Consider the following 26,097-nt stretch of genomic DNA (forward strand, 5'->3'; position numbering starts at 1 on the left):
GAAGACCAATGTTGCAGCTGAAGAAGGCAGGCAGGAAGCAAAAGGGGAAAATTCATCCTTCCTTCACCTTCTGTTCTATGCAGGCTTTCAACAGATTGGATGGTGTCTACCCACAATGGGGAGGGCAATCTACTGTGTCCACTAACTCAGATGCTAACCTCATCTGGCAACACCCTCACAGACACACCCAGAAATGTTTAATCTAGGCACCCCTGACCCAGTCAAGTTGACACACAGAATTAACCATCATACTGACTACAAGATAAACATTTAAGACACCCAAAGTACTAACACCTTTCCGTGAAGAACCATGAACAGAAAGGAATCCCCAGCTCCAATTTCTCTTCAAGAATTATGGAACTGAGATCCCTGAGAATCATGGAGAAACAAAGTCATCCAGTCTAATGATAAAGAGGAAGGAATGGATGCTCCCGTCAACAAACAGGAGGCATCAACTGTTCAGCCACACTCAGGAGTACTGAAGTCTTCTACAGGATTATCACCCCACCCAGTTTCTGAACCCACCACATCTACCAATGCATAAAAACCACACACTGGATATGGGAAAGTTATATACCCAGGGCTGAGAATCAGTCTTGTTGTCCCAAACTAAAAATACAGAATGTTCCAGTAATTTCCCCAGAAGTTGTTGCACCTCTCATATGATCCCCCAATGTTCATATGAAAGACTAAGATAGAATATGGTTCTTCCTTAGGTAGGAGGAAGCCTATATTTTAGCATGATTGATTCTTCACCCCCAAAACTGCAAGTTCAAGTACCAAACTTCAACAAATAAGACTTTACATCTGTTGGTCTGCAGTACAGCTCTTCTCTTCATAACTCTCTCTCCATGGCAGTCCCCACAGCTCAGGACTGGACACAGCTGGGTCTGCAGGTGAGCAGAGCCCTCTAGAACAGAGACAGATGGACCTCAGATGATTTTACCAATCTATCTTTACTTTGCAAAGTACTACAATGGACAACTAGCAATTCTTAATCACAGTCCCTATTTATGCTTTCCCAAGGTGCCTGGCTAGCTCAGTCGGTAGAGCATCCAACTCTTGATCTCAGAGTCATGAGTTCAAGCCCCACAGTGGGCATGGAGTCTACTTGAAGAAATAAAATAAGGGCACCTGGGTGGCTGAGTCAGTTAAGCATCCAACTCTTGATTTCGGCTCAGGTCATGATCTCAGTGTTCCTGAGTTTGAGCCCTGTATCAGGCTCTGTGCTGACAGTGGGATTCTCTGTCTCTCTCTCTCTCTCTCTGCACACCCCACCACTACCACATGCATGCACTATCTCTCTTTCCCTCCCTCTCTCAAAAATAAACTTTAAAAAAATAAGATAAAATAAATAAAAATTTTTAAAAAGTTCCCAAAAGATGGAGTCGATGTTTTTTATTCAATTGTACATTAAAGACAGATGACACTTCTCAAGAAGGTTTGAAGTGATTAGACAATTAGTCATCTAATAGTATTAAGTCTCACATTTACACATTTATAAATCCTTAAACTAGTCAATGTACTGCAATCTACAATACTCTATTAATTCCTTCTGACATTGTAACAGTCATCAGAAATCCTATTATGTGCCTCCTGTAATCTCTCATTCCCTCAGTTTATTCATCTATGTAATAGGTACAACTGAGAAAAAAAACATAATGTGATTTAAGTCCCTAAGAAGTAATCCATTAGAACTCAACAGAATAATACAATACAAGCTCAGAGCATATTCAAAACAACAGGTGTAGTGTTGGGACCCTTACAGTTATGTGGAAAATACCAGGGGAGCATTCTCAATTTCTGCAAAGCAGAACACAGCCTAAGTTCCTTATGAGGTCAACTGGTCCTTATAACAGCCCTCAACTGCCAAAATGCCCAAAGGCCCGCATGATGCTGCTTCCACAGTGTTTTAGTTCTTTTGTCAAAGCTCCATACTTATTTTTTTCTAGGTAGTGTTTTATTTTTTTTTTTTAAGTTTATTTATTTTGAGACTGAGAGACAGAAAGCATGTGTGCATTCTGGGGAGGAGCAGAGAGAGAGAGAATCCCCAACAGGCTTTGCACTATCAGTGCAAAGCCCCACAAAGGGCTCGATCCCACAAACCATAAGACCCAACCCAAGCTGATATCAAGAGTCAGACACCCAACCGACAGAGCCACCCAGGCGCCCCTCTGGGTAGTGTTTTAAATGATTCTGAGTAGGCTATTGTATCAGCAAGTCTTAAGTGCTTTGTTAGTGTCACCAAAATACAGGAGGTATGGTCTATTGCCGAAGTTGGTAAGAACTGTTTATTATGGCCCTTGATTCACTTTATAGCAGTGGTTTCAAAAGCATTTTTCATTTGTAGTCACAATATTGTGCAAATTACTTTATGGATCCTTTTGTTTAAATTGTCATATTAAATAAGCATTAATTATTTATTAACATTAAATTAATTAATTTTAATAAATTGATTGATTTAATTAATTAAATTAATGTTAAATTAAATATTAACTGCTTATTGTTAATTATTAAATAAAATTATTATGTTAAATAAAATATTATTTTGTTAAAATTGCATTATGTTGGGGCGCCTGGGTGGCGCAGTCGGTTGGGCGTCCGACTTCAGCCAGGTCACGATCTCGTGTTCCGTGAGTTCGAGCCCCGCGTCGGGCTCTGGGCTGATGGCTCAGAGCCTGGAGCCTGTTTCCAATTCTGTGTCTCCCTCTCTCTCTGCCCCTCCCCCGTTCATGCTCTGTCTCTCTCTGTCCCAAAAATAAATAAACGTTGAAAAAAAAAAACATATAAAAAAAATTGCATTATGTTAACAATATTTTAGTATGAAATAGCCAAAGTTGTATAATTCTGGGTTATATTCTACTTACATTTAGTTAAGGAATAATAAAACCACTATGTTTTATCAATTAAAAACAAACCCACAGAATACATTAAAATTGTTACATAAGTAACTCTTTTCTTCCAAATGTGAGAGGAATATAAATTGATAAATTATTCCCATCCCACCTTCTTCATGGAATAATCATTTTTGGAGACAATGATAATAGTTTCTGGTCATTTATCTGATAGTTTCTAGGTCTATATTAGATTTTCTAAAAACTCTAGAAACTTAGATAATTATACTAAAACTAGCTTTACAGGTACATTTTGCTTTAATCTCTTTGCCTCCTTTGATATAAAGTTTTTAACATTTTTCTCTGTATTGAACCAATGTCATCAGTGATTCTTTAATTGATCTTCTATTAATTATTAATATTTTAAAATATTATTTTAATTTTAGGAATTTTATATTAGTTACTACCATTTTCTCTGAAATATTTAATTATCTGATTTTAATTTAGACTAAATCCATTCCTCATAATAAGTGTTTCTCTCTCCACTCACCCATACTAAGTTCCACATGAAATCAGAATAGTAATAGTAATAAGAATTTGGGCACCCCCTCCATAATGTGAGAACAGATGGTGGAGAAAATGTATAAGCCCACTCAACAGAGTCAAATCATCACAGCCAGGGCGTGAGACAAGAATGTAAATGAGTATGTACAGGCCAAGAATAGATTATTTTTCCAAAAGATGTCACCACCCCCTCACCCATCTTCCAAAGTAAAGCAAGAGCTCATTTCTCACATCCCTATTTCAGATCCAACCCAGGAGATACAGAACACAAAATCCATTTTATCCTTACTTTTGGTTACCTAATATTCATTAAAATGCATTTGTGAAAGAAGACTGACTACAAAGCTCTTGAGTGTTCCCAATTCTAATGGCAGAATATCAACAAGGAAATTTTCCAATCGCATTTAGAGATGGGGTGAAATTCTTTTTTTCCAGCTTTATTGAGGTATAACTGACAAAAGGGGTAAAATTCTTAAAAGTACTTCTAGGTAGTTATAGGAAGAAGATAAGATATTAGGTTAGGGGATTTTGAAACCAGGAGTTCACTGAACAAAATCACCCAAATTGAAGGTTAACTATAATAATGCATGCTTTAGGGTTACTTTTTTTCAGATGATATAAACAAGAGTGAGTGTGAGTTGCAACAGGCCTCAAGGCATCCAGGTATAGACAAGAAATGCTTTGGATAATGGGTAGACCAAGAGGAAAATCTCTATGGCTGTACTAATGAGGTAAAAGGATACACAGTACTAAATGTTAAAGTTTAACAACTGTTTTCTGACAACTCAAGAGACAGACAAAAACTTAACAGAATGGATGATCGTCATGTATAAGACAAGTTATATATTTGTGGCCTACATGGCCTTTTCAGAAGTCCTGCTCTCTGATTTGTTTTACACTTTTGTGATGATCATGCTGATGACCCCCAAATCTCCATCTTGTCATCATGACCTCTCCTAGCCTCAGACCGCTTGCTGTTTAACCTCTAGCCATCTCCCCATGATGTCCTACAGGCATGCCAGTCAAGAAATCTCATCCTGGGTGAGCTCCACCTCCTAAGTTGCCTGTCTCTACTCATACCATCTTCTCATTTTCCCAAGGATGACGCCTAAAAGTTATTTTGGAATCCACATTTGCTTAGTGGGCACACCCAAAGCCTCTCGGTTTCAGGCCCTCTTCTCTGTCACTACTACCCAGTTCAGGCCTTCTCACCGCTTCCCTGGAAGAGCCTCCATGCTATGTTATTCTTTCTGGCTGGTCTGCTTAGCTTCTGTCTCTCCCCTCCATGTACTCCTACCCATGGCCACCAGACTCGCCTTCCCTAAACACGTATCTAATGTCATCTTCCCTGAAAAATGCAAAATGGTGTTCCCCACACTACAGGATAATCTATGCAGAGCATTCAAATGCTTTATGGTCTGGTCCCAGCTTTCTTTTCCAACCTTATCTCTATCTCTTGTCTTCCTTCTCAAGCGCCCCACCCATTTCTATTCTAACACACTGTTAGTTTTCCCACACCCACACATTTGTGTGAGACTTTCCCAGTGTTCAGAATGCTCTCTCCTTACTTTTGTCCACCTGGAAAACTACAGTTTTAAAGTTTAAGACCCACTTTAAATGTCACCACCTCTTGAGTGAACCAACAAAGCTTCCTAGACAGATGTACACATATATCTCTGCCCGGGGTCCCCTTGGACACCGTGCTGAGCACACGTCACCAGGGACTAGAACTAAGGACATATTGTGGGTCTCCTCCATCATATCATGCATCCCACTGTAAGGCAGGAACTGCTTCCCATTCATCTTTGTGCCCAAGTTCTTTTCAGAGTGCCCAGCTCTATAAATGTGTGTTAAAGATAAAGTATATCCAAACAGCTGTTTGTGATCCTTATTTTCCCATGGCTCTTCTTCCAACAACTTCTTTTCTTGGTGACTTACAAACATCTTCATGTACTTTTGAAAGCCAAAGTCTGCCCAGATTAAGACGAGCTTCTCTATCTTCTCACATATTAGTTTTATTTCTCAATTTGATGGAGGCATTTCACACACTACAGAGAATGGAAGCATAGTAAGTAGGTAGGCTCCTAAGGGTGAGTCTAGCCTTACAAGCTGCTGTACCACACAGAAGGCACTGCAATGAACTGATACTGTAAACTTAACATGAAAACCTTCCTATTACATGATGGTTAGAAGTCGCTCTAGTAAAAACTTATGAGGAATTCTTATTACAAAATCATGTATTATTATCCTGAAAAGGTCACAATTTATTATTTTTCCAATATTCAGGAAATACAAGAATCTGACCAGAAATTTTCCCATTTCTGTATTTCTTCACATTTCCTGACGATGCCCCTTATTAGCAGCCCTGACAAAACAAAAGCAACTTGTAGGCTAAGTGGGTTGTTCCTGGAAGTTGGCATCTGGCTCTATTTGGAGTCCTGTCTAAAGAATAATGCCTCAGAGCACCTGGGTGGCTCAGTCGGTTGAGCATCTGACTTCAGCTCAGGTCATGATCTCACGGTTTGTGAATTCTAGCCCCAAGTTGGGCTCTGTGCTGACAGCTCAGAGCCTGGAGCCTGCTTCAGATTCTGTGTCTCTGTCTCTCTCTGCCCCTCCCCTGCTCACACTCTGTCTCTCTCTCTCAAAAATAAATAAACATTAAAAAAAAGAATAATGCCTCACTCAGAAACATGTGTTAGAGGCTTATTGGCCGCTGATAATATTTATTACCTCTAAATACAGTTCTCAACTTTACTCTTTTATTTCCCCTTAATTAGTTTATATTTATAAATCTTGTAGTTTCTTTTTTTTTTTTTTTTTTTAATTTTTTTTTTTTCAACGTTTATTTATTTTTGGGACAGAGAGAGACAGAGCATGAACAGGGGAGGGGCAGAGAGAGAGGGAGACACAGAATCAGAAACAGGTTCCAGGCTCTGAGCCATCAGCCCAGAGCCTGACGCGGGGCTCGAACTCACAGACCGCGAGATCGTGACCTGGCTGAAGTCGGACGCTTAACCGACTGCGCCACCCAGGCGCCCCTAAATCTTGTAGTTTCAAGTAGATTCCCTCCACACTTCAATATACCTTTCTTTTGAATTCCTAACAGAATCTACTTGGTAGTGTGCTTTAAAAAATAAGTTTTGGGAGTTTTAATTTTTTTAAATGAGGATACCCAAAAAAACTGAAAGCAGGGATTCAAAGAGATATATGGACACCCATGTTCATAGCAGCATTATTCACAATAGTCAAAAGTTAGAAGCAAGCCAAGTGTCCAACAATGAACGAATGGATAAACAAAATGTAGTATATCCATACAATGTAATACTAACAGCCTTAAGAGGGGAAGAAAATGCTGACACATGCTACAATGTGGAGGAATAGAAGATTTAGGAACTAATTAAAGATCAAAAATCAGGTAACTAACCTAAATAGTAATAATTTCTTTTAATAATAACTCAAAAGTACCATTATGTCTTGCAAAGCAATAAAAAACACTTCACAAACCTACTCGGACTCAAGAAACAACTCTTTCTCAAATGATGGCATTTTCTTATTTTTATGAGATCACTGGGGGTACAGGGCGATGAGTGAGGTAATGGGACATGCGGCAGTTGCCAGACTAAACACCAGAGGAAGTAGAACTCCCTGCCCAGTCACTGTACTGGGTAAATGCAGCTCAACCCAAGTCTAGAAGTAAAAAAGCCAAAGCATTATATTCTTGGAATGTAACAGCACAGGAAAAATTTTAGAACAGAACAGAACCTACAAAACAGGTAGCAACTTAGAAACTTTTAAAAAATTAATGCAGACTCAGGTCAGAGAGTGCTTAGGATGAGTACTCCCTGCCCAAATGCCACATTTCCAAAGCGTTGCTGTGGAAGACAGAGAAGTGACCATTGTAACTCACAAGCCCAACAATACCATGGTCCCCCTGATCCTGTAGCTCTGTGAACTCAATAGAACAACTTCTGTTCCTCAGTGGAACGTGCAGCCCAGGGAGTGTAAGTACCACTGCTGACCTGCCCTAGGCACTCTCTCCTACATGATCATTTAGCCGTTGTCATGCTTTGTATTTGTAAATTATCTGTACCCTTATTCAGCAGTCTTGTCCCCCAAATACGATGGGCCCAGTTAGACTGAAGGTTCTGAAGCAGAGCACTGCTGAGCACCCCCAACACCCACAGCAAGTTGTGAAAGCCAAGATGAAGCACTCTTGTTGCCTGACGTTTCCTCCACCATCTATCTCCAGACAAGTATGTCCCCCAACTTCCCTACTGTAATCTCCAGGTGTAGGAAAATGTGGAGAACCATGCAAAGTAGATCCCAGGAAAAGAGGGAAAAACCATTAAATGTCAGGCTGAATCCACACAGACCCTAGACATCCTAAAAGCAGCAGACACCTCTCCTCCCTGAGCTGGCAAAGTTAACCGAGCAGCCTTCAGCAGGAACCATCTCCAACACAAAAACAAATATTACATGAAGTTCAAGAAGAAAGCCTACAAAACAAAACCCCAGTGGAAACCTCCAACAGTCCCCTTTTTTGTTAGGTTACACAATTTATAACTGGATCCCTCTCCTCCCTCTGCCTGTCGACATCTCTCTCTGCCCACACTCATTACATTTCCAAAATGATTTTTCCAAGTTAAATGAACTTCACGTCTCATGCTCTACTGCGAATGCTCTTAACCTTTTTGGAGGTCAAAATCTTACTGAGAATCCCATCAAAGCCTTGGCTTTCTCTGCAGGAACAGGCACAATTTCAAGGAATTCACATATGTCCTGGGTCCCCTGGAGGTTAAAAACCTCTGTCCCAGTGGCTGCTTCCTTCCATTTCCATTCTATGTTGAGTTTGAGAAACATTTGGCAACCTACCTCCATTTGTGAGAATTATGTAACTAACAAATTTCAAAAATCCATAAGGACTCCTTTTGATAGGGTGGCCCATCCACCCCACTGATATCAAGACTCTAAGGGAGGTCACATAAGCTCAAGAGGTTCAGCCAGACTGACACACAGCAGCCCTGAAGGATGACTCCCTCCCAGATTATGATACCTGCTCCCTGTGACTGCCCTCACACAGGTACCAATGTGACTTTGTGGGGACCGCTGAGACTCAGTCTGTTACAATTGGCATCAGTTGCCACAGGCAAGTCATCACAAGAACCTGACCTTGGTAAGCACATTTTACACTTGAGTGCTGTTCATCCGGGTGACACCAAGCGGGGGTTGGGGAGGCAGGAAGACACACAGTGACAGTGACAGTGCCAGAGCATGCTGCCAGGCATGGCCCCCCACCCCACAGGCTGCAGAAGCTGCCTCACCCACACAGAGAGACCGAGCCCACAAAGCCAAACTTCTGAGCTGCTGCTGAGACTCCCATAAAAAGCAATGCTATTTCTAACCACCCTCACCATGGAAAAATACACATGCCACCAAGCAACCCAGAATCTCTGAAAGGTTTATTTTTATACTCTTCCCCATGCCCCCTACTCTTACCTCCCCCACAAAAATTTTAGGTGGAAAATTTGCTAGCTTTTTAGCAGTTTGACACAACTGTGCTAGGCATGGGCTGACGAAGCTGTTAGCACACTCCTTTTGATTTTAAAGCAAAATGAAAAGGTATTTTTCTGATACAGCCCTGAATGAGTCTACTTTAAGAAAATAATATAGTCCAATAATAGGAGGACAGAATCCAACAAATTAGGAAGAGAAAATTCCCCAAGTTCCCAGACCACAGACAAAAATGACAGAGATAACAAGTTTCTCTTCCCTGTCTCTAAAAGTGGTGTTCCTGCTTGTTGGACTTCCTCTTCACATTGCTGGTTTTTCCTAATTCAAACATGGCACAAAGCATCCCTGATGCTCTTGCTGAGTTTCGATTTTTCTTTTGCCACTCTTAAACTTAAATCTAAAGAATGAGGGGAAAGCGGTGAGATGGACTTCAGACCTGAGGCCCCTGACACAGAGGAGAGAGAAGAGAAAGGAAGTGGGAAGCAAAAGGGCCTGAATGAGGCCTCGAGAACCCAAAAACTCTTTCAGAAGCCCAGGGGCAACCCGGAACTAGTCAACCTGGGATCTGTCCCAGGATCCCTCCCACTGGGAACTTTGGTGTCATTTCTCTAATGACAAACTAGAAAGCCAGAGAGGCACCGGTCCACCACTGTCTGGCTTCTCACACAGACAGGAAGTTTCAGTGCAGCCTTTGAATGATCCTAACCTAATTGTAAAGCAGAGTTTAAATTTTCCTTCAAGTTAGGGAACCTCCAGCACAATATGGTCATTTATACCACAGCTCCAAATGTTTTTGTTTGATCACATTTTCACAGTTTAATCTATTTTACTGTACATGCCAAGGAAACATCTGGAGAAAATAGGCATTGCTTTATTTACCAGTGTAGAAAGCAGGGACCTACACTCAAAGGTGTTGCTTCTCCCAGCACTATTGATCCTCTTTGGTTTTTAAACTTTAAAAGCTTAAATTTAACACAAAGCCAAGAAGTCAGGAATGCCAGGCTGGTTTCTGAGGTGATGTTTTAATGCTGGAGTATCTCCCCACTGGGACCACAGGTCTTATGCAGGAAGACTTTCACAAGGCTCCCAATTCCTCATCAGCTACTTCAGGTCCTTTAAGGACCTTAAAGGAAACCAAAAGAGAGGTGGGATTTTCCCCATCTGAACCTTTCTCATCTGTGCTGAGAGCCAACCAGATCTAAGTCTGAGATTTCATTCTTTCATGACAAAGACAGGAAATAGTGCAAAAAGCTTGAATTAGGGATTTCTTCACCTATATCCCAGAGGCACTGTGCTCAGTCAAGTCACCAGCACCAGCAGTCCACCACACCTGGCTCCAGCAAGAAGATGCCTCAGGAAATTCCTCAGCAAACCTCCTTCACCCTGAGAGAGGACAGAGAGGTCCGTGCCTCTGCTCCTTCTCCTCCTCTGATCCTGCCAGCACATGGTGCTTGAGTAAGAGCTAGTATTTGGATGGCAAATAACTGGCATTTTATTGAACTCCCACTATGCATGAATGCCGAATGCGGCATCTTCACAAAAATCCCACAAGATAAATATTATTCCATTTAAAGAAGAGAAAAGCTCAGACTCAGAGAGGCTTAGGACTTGTCAGAGTAAAAACGTGAATGAAAGTGGCAAGGACAGAATTTGAGCCAAAGGCCGTGTTTCCAACTACACTTTACAAATGTGACACACCGAAGAGGCATCTGTCTTCAAATTTATCGGAGAGGTTAAAATTTTGAAATACATTTAATAACAACCTAAACATGGGGACCCAACTCCATTTTAGAACCAAGTCCAAAAAACCCACTGTTCAGTAAGACAAGCACATTCTGCAGTTAATGCAAAAATCCAGCCAAGTAATTGAAGCAGAGTGGTAATGCCACCTGTCCATCTTATCAGCACTTAGGAATGTCTCACGGTCCAGCTGTGAGCTTTGAGAGACAGAATTTTACAAGTAACAAAGCAAATATAAATTCCAGGACAGTCAGCTGTAAGAACCTATTTTAGAGGTGTGAAAGTTCTTGCAACACCTCAGAATCCAAGTATGTGCTTGAAAGTGACCCGGGATACACAAAGCAACATGCAGTTCTGCAGACAGGGGTCTGTTCTTCAACCATTCTAATGTTCATAAGGAGCAACAAAGCTTTGTATTTCATTTAAAATCCATATAGAGGAATGTAGTCAAGAAAAAGTTTTCCATTACCAATTTTGAAAGTTGCTTAAAATAGCTGACAGAATGAGGTAACTCCATATATGGGGGGAAATCAGGTTTTTATGTAATTTGCAAGTATATGTCTACATTTGTCAAATTTTATAAATCAAGCTGCACTGTCCTTAGGAGCATAGTCCAGTGGTACCTCTGGTTACCCAGTAAAATTCTAAGTGAAGATGGCTTTAGTTTTTGGTGAGTAAAGTTAAAGAAAACTGTATCTGAGATGATAGAAAAGAAACTAAATTATGCCTGCGCTCTCTTCTGCCCTGGTAGAGATGCGTTGCTGCCTCCCACCTTAAGGTGGTGGTGCGTATGCCAAATTATGGAAGAAAAATAGCACAATTCATCAACACTCACCAAGTAAGGGAAGGTAAGGGATTCTCAAAATGCTGCCCTATGAGGCAATAAAGAATCACATGAATAAGAAATATTTCGTCAGTCACCGAACATATCTTTAAGGCACATAGCTGGAATACTCCCCATGAAAGCTTACCACCTACCCTGGAATAGCACATCAAATGGGCTTGAAATACCTGATAGTAGAATATCTGAAAATAAAGTATCTGAATAAAATATCTGAAAGTAAAGTATATTTCAGATATTTAATAGTAAAATCCACTCAGGAAAGAAACACATACAAATTGCACCCACTCAACAACAGAAAGGAAATGCACCCAACATGGACTCAGAGAGTGTGGGCTGTTACATAGCCCTTAGCGGGCTTCATAGCACTTAGTTTTAGGAAGGTTCCAAACTATGAAAAGTCCATTTATTTATTTTTTTTTTCAACGTTTATTTTTATTTTTGGGACAGAGAGAGACAGAGCATGAACGGGGGAGGGGCAGAGAGAGAGGGAGACACAGAATCGGAAACAGGCTCCAGGCTCTGAGCCATCAGCCCAGAGCCTGACACGGGGCTCGAACTCCCGGACCGTGAGATCGTGACCTGGCTGAAGTCGGACGCTTAACCGACTATGCCACCCAGGCGCCCCTGAAAAGTCCATTTAAATTCAAGGGTCTGTGTGCCTCAGTGAGGGAGCACATTAATAGATTGCCTCATCTATTTCCAAATGCAACCACAAATAAAAAAGCTTGGATATGCTCCAGTGGGGGAGGGGAGTGTCTTTATCAATTCATTTCATTTGACAAAAGTTTTACTGAGCTCCTTTGTACCAGGCACTGCTTTAGGCAGTAGAAGGGAAGGAGGGAGATTCTTGCCCTTTTAAAGCTTACATTCTAGTAAGAAACTTGGAATAAACAATGAGTCATACCTGGCATATTACATTTTAGGAAAAAGTTGCACTTTATATTTTACAGAATTTCTTACTTTCCTGAAGACTCTCGTGTATTTTTTCATTTAATGTTCCCTACAGCCTAGCAATTAGGCAGAACAAGAATCACTAAAATCAATTAAGAGTTGACAAAACAGAGGCACCAAGAGCTAAAGAGGTACACCTAAAGTGAAAAGCTCAGGGCGGGCAAGCTGAGGCAGGGTAGGATGCTCCAGGCACCCTCCCAGCACCTTCACTGACTGTCCCCCAACAAGGGCAGCCTTTGAATTGATCTTTGGGTCTGAGGATGTCCAGAGATGACCAAAATACATAGGGATCACCTAAGCTTCCAGATAGCCCAATGCACACCCACTCTCCAAAACAGAAACACACAGGCACACGAATGTAAGACCAAATGCAGCAAATTAGGTCACTCCCGCCCCCCCACTTCACAGTATAAACCATACATGCTATCAATACAGGGAAAGAAAAACCTACCCACCTGATATCACAATAGCTAAGAAAGAGAAAGGAACTAGTATTTATTTAGTGTATGCTATATGCCAGATGCTGTATTAAGTATGATGGCTCATTTATTTCTCATGGCAATCCCATTGTTATCCTCATTTTATGAAGTAGGAAATCAAACAAAACAAAGAATTTAGAATGAGAAAGAAAGAATCCCATTTCCCACTGACCTTAAATGTTTTTAAGTATCTGGGCTTTAAATGCTCAGGCTCAGCAACAAATACAAGTTGAACAGTAAGACTATTTTTTCAGTAAATCTAGAAATACATATTTTATATACATTCACAGCCCAAAGTGAATTATAAACAAAAAAGAAAAGCCACATTCAATCTGATATCATGCAACTTTCCTCGTACCAGAAAAAACTAAATTAGTAAATAGTTTTTGTGCCTAGAAATTACACGACTTTCTTAAGAGGTACACCATCTCAGAACAGTTAGCGCTGTGACAAGCTTTGCTTCACAAACATCAAAGAGAAGAGTCTTAAGTTCTACTCACCTTTTAAGCTGTATGAAAAAGATGTGAGTTCTTGAAAATGGTCCAATCAGGAGATAGCAGTGTGATGTTACAAATATAGAGCTTGAACTGCTAAAAGGAAAAATAAAGAATTTCAGTGAGCCATTTCATGGTTTCTCTTAACAGACTATCCCTTTCCCCAAGTTCCAAAAAACAGTTGAGCCACAATTACTAAAATGAATAAAATAAGAACACAAAGATAAGCATCAAATAATGAAGAGAGAATTACAGCAAAAAAAATCTCAGGTAAGGGACATGACTGAGCTAGGGACAAAATCCCCCTATCAGTTCTCTAGCATCCACAAGGGGCCCCCTGTTCTTATCTTCCAAACAAAAGAGATATGATTCATTCTCCAAACACACAGATCTTTTCTTCAATGAAGGACCAAGAACAAATAATGAACAATGTCCTCATTGGATTTGGGGGGTGGGGGGGTTTCTAATCATAGACGTACTAAGTATGGCTCTGTAAAGCCCACTTTCTTTCGTAACAGTCCAAATCATCTTGTAAGCACTTGGATCCACACAATCCTTAACTGTAAAGAGAGGCAGGCCCAGTGGCACCTTTTTCCTCCCATGCAATATGTTCAATTTTGCGGAAGCAACACTGACCCCTGCTTAGTGAAGACCCTAGGGTGAACATCCATGGTTCTGTCTGAAAGACTTGTCTTTCCACCTGCCCTTCACCTTGCAGGTAGAACATCCTCCAGTCTGGAGCTCTAGACTTTGTCCAGTTCCAGTTCACACAATCTATCACGATCATCCTCACCCCAACTCGACAAGTATGCTCTGTGTGCATCACACACTCCAGGTCATATAAGGTGACTGCCTTGTGCCTTACAAAGCAGTTTCAGGTAAACTCAGTCAGCTCTGCCTCAGATACCACAAGCACCTCTCAGCACCCAGCCTGCCAATGTGTAGGATTACACTCCTGTCCAAGGTTGAATAAGCTACCATCTGTCTAGTTTGTGTGCTATAGTGTACCCTCCAGGAGACTTGTCCCTCAAAGTGTGTTCCTGCCATATGTCACTCCTGGGTGATCAGCCAATGCTAAGACATCCGGATAAAAAATGACTACGTCTAGCCAGAGGATCCTGAGAGATTCCTATGGAGGTCCACCCTGAACACATGAGCCTAACAGGTCGCTGTTTTTATGTAACTCCTTACTATCAATACTGTGAACCCACAGACATTACTTTCTCCTGTTTTCTATCTGCTAAGAGAAGAAACAATCCACTTCTGGTTTTCCAAATAGTAGTTTTTATTCCCCAACTGGGACTGCTATCATCAGTCTTCCTAGGATTCAAATGTTCAGATTAATTGGGAAAAGAAGTTGGTGAAATAACCAGAAATGTACCTTGGTGGGCAAAATTACTCGAGTGCAGGCAAACCTGTGACTTGCTTCTAACCAACAAAATATGGCAAAAGTAATGACATGTCATTCCCTTGATCAGGCAATGCTATATAAGACTCCATCTCAGCAGACTAAAGAGTGACAGACTCCCTTTCTAGCTCTGAAGAAGCTGCTATATCGTGGCAGGGCCTGTGAAAAGGCCACATAGCAAGGAACTGCAGAGACCTCCAGGAGCTGAGAGAGAGATATCCAGCAAAGAAAAAGGAACATCAGTCCGATAGCTACAAGGAAATGAATTCTGTCAACAATTTAAATGATCTTAGAAGTGGATTCTTCCCACTCATACCTCGAGGCCCACACCTTGATTGCAGACTTCTGAGATCCTGAGCAAAGAACCATTTAAGCCATGCCCAAACTCCTGACCCATGGAAACTATGAGATAATTTATGGGTGCTGGTTTAAGCCATTAAGCTTATGGCAATTTGTTATGCAGCAATAGAAAATGAATTTAACTTCATAATTAAGTATAGGGGTATACTTAAATACATATATATTACATGCATCCGTAACTGGTACAACTGAACAACGCTTCCTACCTGCCTCATCCAGCCATAAGTGAAAATTTATTTCTCCTTCTTGACAATGAGCTCCTGGTGGACAAGAACCACATCATCATCATCCTGGCATCCCCTTAGAGTATGTGACACCTGGGAGGCCCTTAACATTTTTTTAAATAAACCAAATTAAAAGAGTTATGATTTGTCGATCTCTGGGTTTACTGCAATAAAGCCAAAGCAATGGAATTTATACAATCCTTCAAAGCAGAGCTCAGAGCCTCTAAATTAATTTTTTTATGTTTTTATTTATTTTTGAGAGAAAGAGAGAGAGAGAGAGAGAGAAAGAGCAAGTTGGGGAGGGGCAGAGAGAGAGGGAGACACAGAATCTGAAGCAGACTCCAGGCTCTGAGCTGTCAGCACAGAGCCTGACACGGGGCTTGAACTCACAAACCTCAAGATCATGACCTGAGCCAAAGTCGGACGCTTAACCGACTGAGCCACCTAGGTGCCCCTAAATTAATTACAAAATAGGTGGAAGACACAGCCTCATGCTCTATCCCCAAATGATGAATCCACAATTACTCCAGTACAGGTTAATTCACTGTACCTGTGAACCTGAGTCAATGCTTACAAATGTTTCTCAGTAGTCACTACTTTTGCCAAATACCATTGCCACTTTTCTGGCATTTAGTTAAAGGTTAAAAACAACACCACAACAACAAATCCCTAAGAAATTTTCCAAAGTAAGAATTTGTGACTCACTCTTAGTTTTCCATTCATATCAATCATTCACTCCCAACCAAAATGGAAAAACCTGTGTAAGTCAAAAAACCCAACTCTAATTATGAAACAAAATGCTAATCCAACTTCCTGACAAAAGGGCTTTAACATTTTTTTATTTTTAATTTTTTAATGTTTTTTCTTATTAGTTTTGAGAGATAGAGTGTGAGCCGGAGAGGAGCAGAGAGAGAGGGAGACACATAATCTGAAGCAGGCTCCAGGCTTTGCGTTGTCAGCACAGAACCCAACACGGGGCTCAAACCTGTGAACCCCAATATCATAACCTGAGCCAAAGTTGGACACTTAACCAACTAAGCCACCCAGGCACCCCACGATTTTTTTTAAACTGATGCTTTTTAACTCTTTTAAGCAAGATTTTACTTAAGCCCAATTTATTTTTTTAGTGGGTATTTTTGGTTTGTGTTTGTTTGTTTGTTTGTTTGTTTGTTTTGAGAGCAAGTGTGTGAGCAGGAGAGGGGCAGAGACAGGGAGACAGAGAATCTCAAGCAGGCTCTGCACTGTCAGTGCAGGAGCAGGGCTGATGCAGGGCTCAAACTCACCGAACTCTGAGATCATGACCTAAGCTGAAACCAAGAGTCGGACACTTAACTGACTGAGCCACCCATGTACCCCTTAAGCCCTGTTTAAAATAAAAGTTGCATATGTAAATATATTGTTTCTGCTCTCCTTAAGAGATAAATTACTGTTTTTTATTATAAAGAAGACTGTGACTAAAGCTTTATTTTAGATTTTGAAAGGACTGGTTTAATAAAAGAGTGATTTTAAAACATCCAAATCAGTTAAATTACTTAAAAGACACAAAATAAAAACTTCATTCACTACTCTCCTGAAATCTATATGCATGATTGTATTATATATTCCAACTCCCCCATAAATCACTCAGTAAACCTTAACATTATCTCCAGGGTTTACTCCCTGGTGCTGAGCCTCTCAGGCAGCAGATTTCTCTCACTCAAGCCAAGAAAAATGAAAAACACCAGTTCCATGACATAGGAGGCAGAGAATTTCAATAAATTCACCTCTTCTTCTCAGCATAATTTTAACTCTCTTGGGCCCAACTCTTCTGTGTGAAAATAATCAATGACCCACTACAGGGAACTGAAGGGGTCACTGAGCTGACCCCTCCCCATGCAAAGAAAGAAACAGACCCAGTTTATAGTCCCCACCCTGTTCCCTCCACCCTCAGTTCTAATAAGTGCATGCCTTTTCCATAATCTCACAAATACAGCTCAACACAAACTCCAGTGCTTCAAAATAAGAAGACTGGGCGTTAACATTATGCCCCCACAAAGGAAATTAAGCCTTCAGAAGAATGGTTCACCCCAGAGAAAGACCCTAAAAAGAATTAATGAACATAGACCCTCAGAGAAGATGCTGGAAGAGTTCCTCACACATGTACCATACCATGCTGCTCTAAATATTTGAGGAATATTAAGTGATATTCCTAAGTGATAAAGTATGGTCCTGTGGGGATGATGATCTCACTAGCCTCAAACCATCTTCTTCTGAGTGCCATGTTCCTGACACGTTTCCAGAAGTTTACCTAGTACTGTAGGTTGAGTGGCCACAGTTTGAGAACCAGGAGCTAATGAGAGGCAGCGCAAGAGGCAGAATTGCAGATATTCCTGGAAAGTAATATGAAGCAAGGAGGTCACCTCCCTTGCCCCAAGGAGATACATAAGTGGCAGTAGACTGAAAAATCATAAGGGAAGAGAGGCGCATTTCTTCTTAACCTTCACAGCATTCTCACTCTCTTTAAAATAAAGGAAGACATTTGTTGCAGACAAAGGTTAAGAGAGAAATCTAGTTGCATGCTTTCTTTCTCTAAACAGGCCTGGCTCCAGCTAGGAACTGGAGTCATTTAAAACACAATGATGCCTGGAGACGAGAGAGCCATTTTGTGTAAATTATAAGTTGGGAGAGGGAAAAACACAAAGTAGTAGTTAATATACTTATTTGGTGCTACGGAAACAGATCAAGAAAAACAGAAAACAGAGGTCTCCTTCCCAAAACTGAACTTGCTCTACATTATTTTTCAGAAATGTTGAGACGTTCCTTAAGGATGGAACTACACTTCTACCACAGATGCATAAAAATTTTTATCAGGCATGTCTTGAGGGCATAAAAGGCACGTGTGCATTTATTCAACCCATAACTGCCATACAGTTGGTGTCTTTCTCTGGGGGGCTGAGTTCAGAGTAAACTGATGCCAAGAAGTACTGGGCCAAAGGTATGTTTCTGCAGCCCAAGTACCAAGCACAAGGATCTCTCACTAGCTGACTCTGCCCTGGGGAAGGGTCAGGCCGTCAGGGAGCACCGCCAGCAGCCTCCCAGCAGAGCCCAGGGTGAAATGCAAAGCTAATGAATACAGGCTCCAGCCTCAGGGCCAGAACTAAGAGTTTGACAAATTGCATCTTAACAAAGCATCCCCGACCATTTCATCCCTGCCTTTCAAAATCCAGGAATGCACTTGAAGAGGGCGGCTTTGGGCAACTCCCAGCCAACAACGAAGCCAGCCAGGACCAGGACTATCGAGAGGGATCCCAAAGCCAGCCGCCTTCTGTCGGCTGTCTAGCTTACTTCTAACAGAGATTTCTGTTCCCAAAATAGAAACGAAGGACCTCTTTAAAGCAGATGCAACAAAGAAACAGTCCCACTTTGCTTGCCAGGAAGAAATAAAGCACGGCGATAGCCACACCCAAAAGTCATCTCTTTTGGAGCACAGAGGACCGTACAAGGGGACATTTCCTGGGGTATAGCTGAAGTGGCTAGCCTTCTCAAAGATCTGGCCCCCAAAGACCCTCGCGGGGTGCAAATACTGGAGTAAGGCAGTGCAGGGGGGCTCCCACACTCACACTTCCTCCCAGCCAGCGAAGGACAGGAACAACTTCGAGGGCTGCACTCACAGGGCAGTGGAGCGGCCAACGGACCTTCACAGGATTCCCTGCCCCGCCTCGCCCTTCAACCAAGGAAAATCTTTCAATCAAAGCAAAAATAGTCCATCTGCCTATGGCTAAACAGGTAGGTTTTCCTATCTTCCCTGCTGTTTTGGCTTGAGCTCTTCAGGCTGCAAAAGTTCTGAAGCTCCCACAGCTAAGCTTTAGAAAGGCCTGAACGACCTACGAGGAAACTAGGACAAAGCCACCCTTGGGCAACCCTGCACAGCAAGACAGCATCAAAGCCAACATGGCATCCCAGGCTCCTGCCGGGTAAGGTGACTGACGCATTCACGCGCGCACAGATGCACATGAGCGCGCACGCACAGTAGTAGGCACGCGCGCAGGCACAAGCTGAGTACGCTTGGAAAATCTTAAGATGGGATGCTTCAGGACCCGTAAAGGCAGAGCTAAATGTTCCAAAGCACAAAAGGTGAAAAAAGTTTTTAACAACGCTAGCATGAGCCCCTTCAAGAAACAATAACAAAGGGATGATTTCTTTTAAGTGACATTCAAATCCAACAACGAAGTTTCCTAGATATTTCCAAACTGGAGGGGGAAAAGACAAAGGCTGACACCTCCACAAAAGATCACAAAATACTTTAAAGTAATGAAAAACTTGATAATTGTTAGGATGTCCTTGGAACCACAGTAGAGGGGACGGCCATCTTGCCAGAGCAACTCAATGAAAAGCCCCTAGCAGCGTGCCAGAATGAATTGGAGGTCAACCAATCACCGAGTGACAGCACGACCAGACGCGAAAAAGACCCACCCAGACCTAAACCCGGAACCGCTGCAGCTTAAAAACCCCACCCCACCACACCTGGGGGCGACTTCCCTGACTCCTCTCTCTCTCTCTCTTCTCTCTCTCTCTCTCTTCTCTCCCTGAGTCACGGAACCTCGCCTGAGACCTTAGTTCCCAAATAAAGCCTTTGACTGATAAAATTTTTTAGTTTCTGACTCCTATCTTTACCCTGCCTTACGCCTGACCCTAACAATAATGACTGGGAGACATCAAGATCCTCTTTTGCTTCTTAAGCAATGAAGTACTGTCTCATTTCTCAAGCATCCTGGAAGGAGTTCTCAGGGTCAAATTATACCCTTTAAAGCATACTAGCGCACATCCAAATGGAGATGTTACCATATCCGTTACAAGCCAAAACAGGAATCAAACACTCAAGTCACTATCACAGGAACTCCATGAGCATGTGGACTGGGAGAGTAAAAGAGCCACAGGCACAGCCTGCCCTGAGTTCAAATCCAGATCCACCACTTACTGCTTGCAACACCAGGGCAAATCACGTCATCTCTGAGACACAACAGCTAACAAATAAAGATAAGGTTATCTACCTTGCAGGTCACGGCACGGTGTTAGAGAGACTGTAGGGGCCTTAGTATTTGATCATAAGTATTAATATAGTCAAATGATAGAGCAGCATTGCTTCTGAACAGAGAAAACTGGATGCTAATACATATGACTCAGAACAGAAGTACCTCTATCCAAAAGTCCCCCTGGTTTACCTCACCCTCCACAGTCCTCCTCACTCAGTTTTCAGTGTTCCTGGGCTGTCTGCATATACCCTTCCTCATGTTTACTCAGGACTCCTCCATGAGAATACCAACTCTTAAAAACAAGTCTCACGGGGCGCCTGGGTGGCGCAGTCGGTTAAGCGTCCGACTTCAGCCAGGTCACGATCTCGCGGTCCGGGAGTTCGAGCCCCGCGTCAGGCTCTGGGCTGATGGCTCAGAGCCTGGAGCCTGTTTCCGATTCTGTGTCTCCCTCTCTCTCTGCCCCTCCCCTGTTCATGCTCTGTCTCTCTCTGTCCCAAAAATAAATAAACGTTGAAAAAAAAATTTAAAAAAAAAAAAAAAAAAAAAAAAAAACAAGTCTCACATTTTCTGGGTTTTTAATACAATTCACTTCCTTCCTTATACCCCCCCACCCACCCACCCACCCACCCACCGTGCAACGCCCAACCATACGTGTATCTCCATAGCTGGCATTCCCCAGAATAGCAGCCTCAGAGGAAGACTTGAGGTAAACTCCCACCTTTCACATCTTACAAGCTCTCACACTTGATGCCTCAAGCCCTGTCCCTTTGTGTGAGTGAGAAAGAAACCAAGGAGCAGACGAGGTGAAGCATGCTGACCAAGTCACACAGATTGGTCAAGTCCCAGGGGCAAAGACCTGGGCCTCTTGCTTCTCCCACCATGCCATTGGCATCTGCTTATTACAGAGCCTACCTCATAAGAAAGAACAATTGCCACTGACATTATAAAGATAAATGTCCAAATGACCCACATATCCTACCACACAGCACTGGGCCCTGAGGCTTCAACATGCCTGACAGCAAGGCAGGCCTGCTTCAAGAAACAGCTCTGCATACTCAGGATTCTGAGTTCTGGCCCAAGTGTTCTGTTCTCTGCCCTTTTTGACCTCCTGTTTGGATACTTAATTAGTTATAACAAGAAAAAATTAAACAGATAAAGATACTCAGGCATCTCGGTCATTCATTTCTAGGTAATAATAGTAACAATAACCATAAAGCTAACATTCATTTAACCTTTGCTCAGTGCCTCCCACCGTGTGGCACGCTATGTATGTTATCTCATTTAATCCTCACAGCAACCCTGTATGGATGTTATTAGTATCTCCAGTTGACAGATGAGACAACCAGAGTCTAGAGAATTAGGTGATTTGTCCAGGGTCATACAGCTATCAAGAGGCAAAGCCAGGAGTTGAGCCCTATTCCATCCTACTAGCAGATCCACAGAGAAATCAAAACAAATGGTTATAGTAAGAAATAAAGCACAATGAGGTATCAAAAAATGAATATGCTTTGTTCTTGGGAATTCCTTTGAAAACTAAGGTGTATTTTTGTTGTAATATTCTCTTCAAACTCAGACTTTATGATTCTGTTTGGAAACAGCAACAAGTCATTCACCAATAAGCACACTTCTTTCAGACCCTTTTGGTCACTTCCTGTGAACACTCCACAGGCAGAAACAAATGTGAATACTGTGGAACCACACTGGCAGATGAGAGTCCTGACCCCCAAAGACTGGCACAATGGGAGGGCACAGCGAGGACTTCTCAGGAACCACAACAGACTCAGTCCCAGGCTGGTGAGGCAGCAATATTTTTGGAGACCCATTATGTCTCAACTTTTCTACCACATACCATCAAAAAATAAAAAGGACCCACATTGTTATTTCTCTGAAATTCTAAAATTTAGTATGGAAAACAGGACAAACATAAATAAGTCTGTGCTGTTATCATAAAATGTCAAGACTGGTTTTCATATGCCAAAGATAAAAATTGTTCTCAATATTTTACTGACCTCTATTAATATTTAACATTAAATATAGACCTAATTCTCTGTAGAAAGCTGTTTTATGTACTAAATCCCTAGTACAATGAGGGAGCAATGCTAAATTCCAGGAAGAGACCAGAGAAGTCACCATGTCATGTGAGGTGGAAAGAAGAGACCCAAGTATGTCAAACTCCACACTCAAACTCATTAACCATGCACTCCACTGGCAGGCTGTATGAGCACCCACCAAGTGCCAGATACGATTCCAGGCACTTGGGCATATCAGTGAGCAAAACAAGGGTGGAGAGTTGAATGATAAACCTACTCAACAGGTAAATTAAGCAACTTGCTCAGAAATGGTAAGGGCCATGTAGAAAGGCAAGGGCAGAGCAGAACAGAGGACAGCCAGTACAGCCAGAAGGAAACAGTGCCAGAGAATGCTCCCTGAGAAGGTGATATCTGAGCAAGGCTAGAAAGGGGTAAGGGGGTCTGGCACATGGATGTTTGAGAAACAACATTTCAGAAAGGGGTCCAGGAACAAAGAAGCAGCGTGGCTGGATGGAGTGAATGAGGGCAAAAGCATCAGGAGATGAGGTCAGAGAGGCAGTGGGGGGTCACAAGAGCTTGCAGGCAATTGTAAGGACTTGGCATTTACTCAAGAAAAATGAACATCTAGTGAGTCATGCATTCATTCAACAAGGACTTACCAGATGTTAAACATGCCAAGCCCTGTGCCAGATACTAAAGACATAGGAACAGAAAGAAGGTTGAGAAGAGGCAAAAACTAGACTCCTCAACCTTCGGTGGTAGCTAAGGTCTTCTTCAGTACAGCAAGTAACCAAGAGTACATGCCTGGAACCTGGAAATGAGCATTCAGTGGGCTCAAAGGATGCCTCTCCATCTAAACACTTAAGTAGTTAAGGCACTGAACTGATTAAAAACTATTAATTAATTACCTCACATTTGTCACATCACCTGTCCCCTATTTTGTCCCACCTACCCTCAGAACCTGCAGAGAAGAGCAAACTCTAGTCTACTAGTAAAACTTTAGAGTACCCTAAAGGATGATCCTTCACAGCACAGTCCTGCAAGACTCATGACTAACCAGAAAGCAGAAAGGAGCTAATTGTTCTCTGCTGGAGGTAAATAGAAAATGTATCTGCACTATATGTGCATGAACTTGTCAAATAAAGTCTCCAGTATTCTGAAATAACTTAATGAAAACACATTCTATTGCTAAAGGATTTTTTTCTTTGGCTTCCAGTGCTTTGATAAACTTGTAAATGGTCATTAAAATAGGACCAGTATTGGGGCGCCTGGGTGGCTCAGTTGGTTGAGCGTCCAACTTCAGCCCAGGTCATGATCTCACAGTTCGTGAGTTTGAGCCCCGCGTCAGGCTCTGTGCTGACAGCCTGGAGCCTAGAGTCTGCTTCGGATTCTGTGTCTCCCTCTCTCTCTGCTCCTCCCCAGCTCATGCTCGCACTCTGTCTCTGTCAAAAATAAATAAACTCAAAAAAAAAAAATAGGACCAGTATAAGGTTGCATAGGTGGTTCAGTCAGTTAAGCGTCTGATTTCAGCTGAGGTCATGATTTCACAGTCAGTGAGTTCGAGCCCCACATGGGGCTCTGTGCTGACAGCTCAGAGCCTGGAGCCTGCTTCAGATTCTGTGTCTCCCTCTCTCTCTGCCCGTCCCCCACTCACACTCTGTCTCTCAAAAATGAATGAACATTAAAAAAAAATTTTTTTAATAAATCAAATGGGACCAGTATAAGCACCACTCTGCATTCCAGTGTAGGACAGATTCAGACTCAGAAGGTCTGTAGTGAGCCCCAAGATTCTTCATTTCCAACAAGCTCCCAGGGGATGCCAATACGGTGGTCCAGTAACATACCACTAAAAAGCACTGGGTCATTTACAGATCTAGGTAGCCCTCCTTAGCCCCCCTAATAATATATGTTCAAACACATAGCACAGTGCTCTTGGGTGGCTCAACGGTCAAGCATTTGACTCTTGATTTTGGTTCAGGTCATTACCTCATGGCTCATGAGATCGAGCCCTGCATCAGGCTCTGCACTTACAGTGCACAGCCTGTTTGGAATTCTCTCTCCCTCTCTCTCTGCCCCTCCCTGCTCTCTCTCTCTCTCTCTCTCTCTCTGAATAAATAAATGAACATTAAAAACAAATACATCAGAGGTGCCTGGGTGGCTCAGTCAGTTAAGCATCTGACTTTGGCTCAGATCATGATCTCAAGATTTGCAAGTTCAAGCCCCATGTTGGGCTCTGAGCTGACAGCTCAAAGCCTGGAGCCTGCTTCAGATTCTGTGTCTCCCTGTCTTTTTCTGTCCCTCTCCCGCTTGTGTGCGCGCTCTCTCTCTCTCTCTCTCTCAAAGATGAATAATAAACATTAAAAATAAGTAAATAAATAAAAATACTTTTAAAAATACATCAAATACACAGCAAACCCCCCAGCAGACAGCACCTGCTACGAAGGTGGATGTTTAGGTGATATCCGCAAACATTTTAATGTGGGTTTCAGGTGATCGCAACCGATCAATGGTGGTAATAGAAAGGGCCACTGGAAAGAATGAAGTGAGGGAGTTAAAGAAACACAGAGAGGAAATCGGCTTGGAAAGCAGGACCGGGCCACCTACAGAAACCTATGACGATTCACAGATGAAAAGATAACATCTATTTGGAAGTAACCCATATAATACCAACTTGGATACACTAAAAGTTAGCCATGCTATGTCTAACAAGCTTGCTAGAGCTCCAGCTGGCCGAAAAACATATATTGATGATGAAAACCATCATTCAAAAAAAATGTCCACCTAGCATATTTTATTTGAAAGGAACACAGATGTTCCAGATATTCCCAGGTTAATTGGTCCTTTTAACTGAAATTAGATACATGGTTCTACTACATCATTAGAGGTCAAGTTTAGAACATCAGCCAATTGCTTATATTCCAGTAGGTCACAGTTGTTGTTTTTATTTTGTTTTTTAAGATTTTATTTTTAAGTAATTTCTATACCCAGTGTGGGGCTCAAACTCACAACCCCAAGATCAAGGATCATATGCTCTACTGACTAAACCAGCCAGGCACCCCTGCTGTTGTTTTTAAATTACCATATTCCTCTTCATTTTACACAATTCTTAGAAAATATTTCCCAGCCTTTTCTCCATCAAATCATCAAAAAATAACTATTGGGAATTGAAATTCCACCCATTTGGAGGTCACTATTACCCAACTAAAGTCTGGACATGCTGTTCCACATGTTACTGAACTAATAAGGGTAAAAATAAAATTCCAGAAAAGGCAAAACCTACACTTTTTACCTAGAGCCTTCTCTTATTTGAAGCCATGCAGCCTTTCCTCATTCTTGTGGGTTTCATTAAACTAAGAAGCATAGAACACTGTAAACTGATTTGCTACTTTCCAAACCTGCTGCCAAATTTCCACTTCTGCAAAACCAATTTCAATCAAAAAAAAAAAAAAAAAAAAAGGGAAAGTTAATCTAATTCTTCACATGGTCCAATTTATTCAGAATTGAGGTAAAAAGTTGGAAGAAAGGAAAGCAGTAGTTGGCAAATAATGCAAATGTTAATTTCTTGTCTTTATTTTCTAAACCGGTACATTGTCTCAGAATCGTTTCCTCCTCTTAGCTCTGGAAAGTTTTTCAAATGTGGACATTG

General features: G+C 41.9%; 1 protein-coding gene across 13 annotated transcripts in view; it reads right to left on the reverse strand.

Moving 5' to 3' along the window:
- Positions 1 to 26,097, reverse strand: part of LDLRAD4 (low density lipoprotein receptor class A domain containing 4) — a 441,951-nt gene that overhangs the window by 371,076 nt on the left and 44,778 nt on the right. For 9 of the 13 annotated variants that reach the window (XM_045457534.1, XM_045457543.1, XM_045457547.1 and 6 more), the window contains exon 2: positions 13,424 to 13,513. The gene's annotated coding sequence lies outside the window, so the exon portion shown is untranslated. Of the gene's footprint in view, positions 1 to 805; positions 911 to 13,423; positions 13,514 to 26,097 lie in introns of all 13 variants that reach the window. The other 4 variants (XM_045457540.1, XM_045457541.1, XM_045457542.1 and 1 more) reach the window with 2 other exon arrangements.

The sequence above is a fragment of the Leopardus geoffroyi genome, chromosome D3, assembly GCF_018350155.1.
Source record: "Leopardus geoffroyi isolate Oge1 chromosome D3, O.geoffroyi_Oge1_pat1.0, whole genome shotgun sequence".
NCBI lineage: Eukaryota > Metazoa > Chordata > Mammalia > Carnivora > Felidae > Leopardus > Leopardus geoffroyi.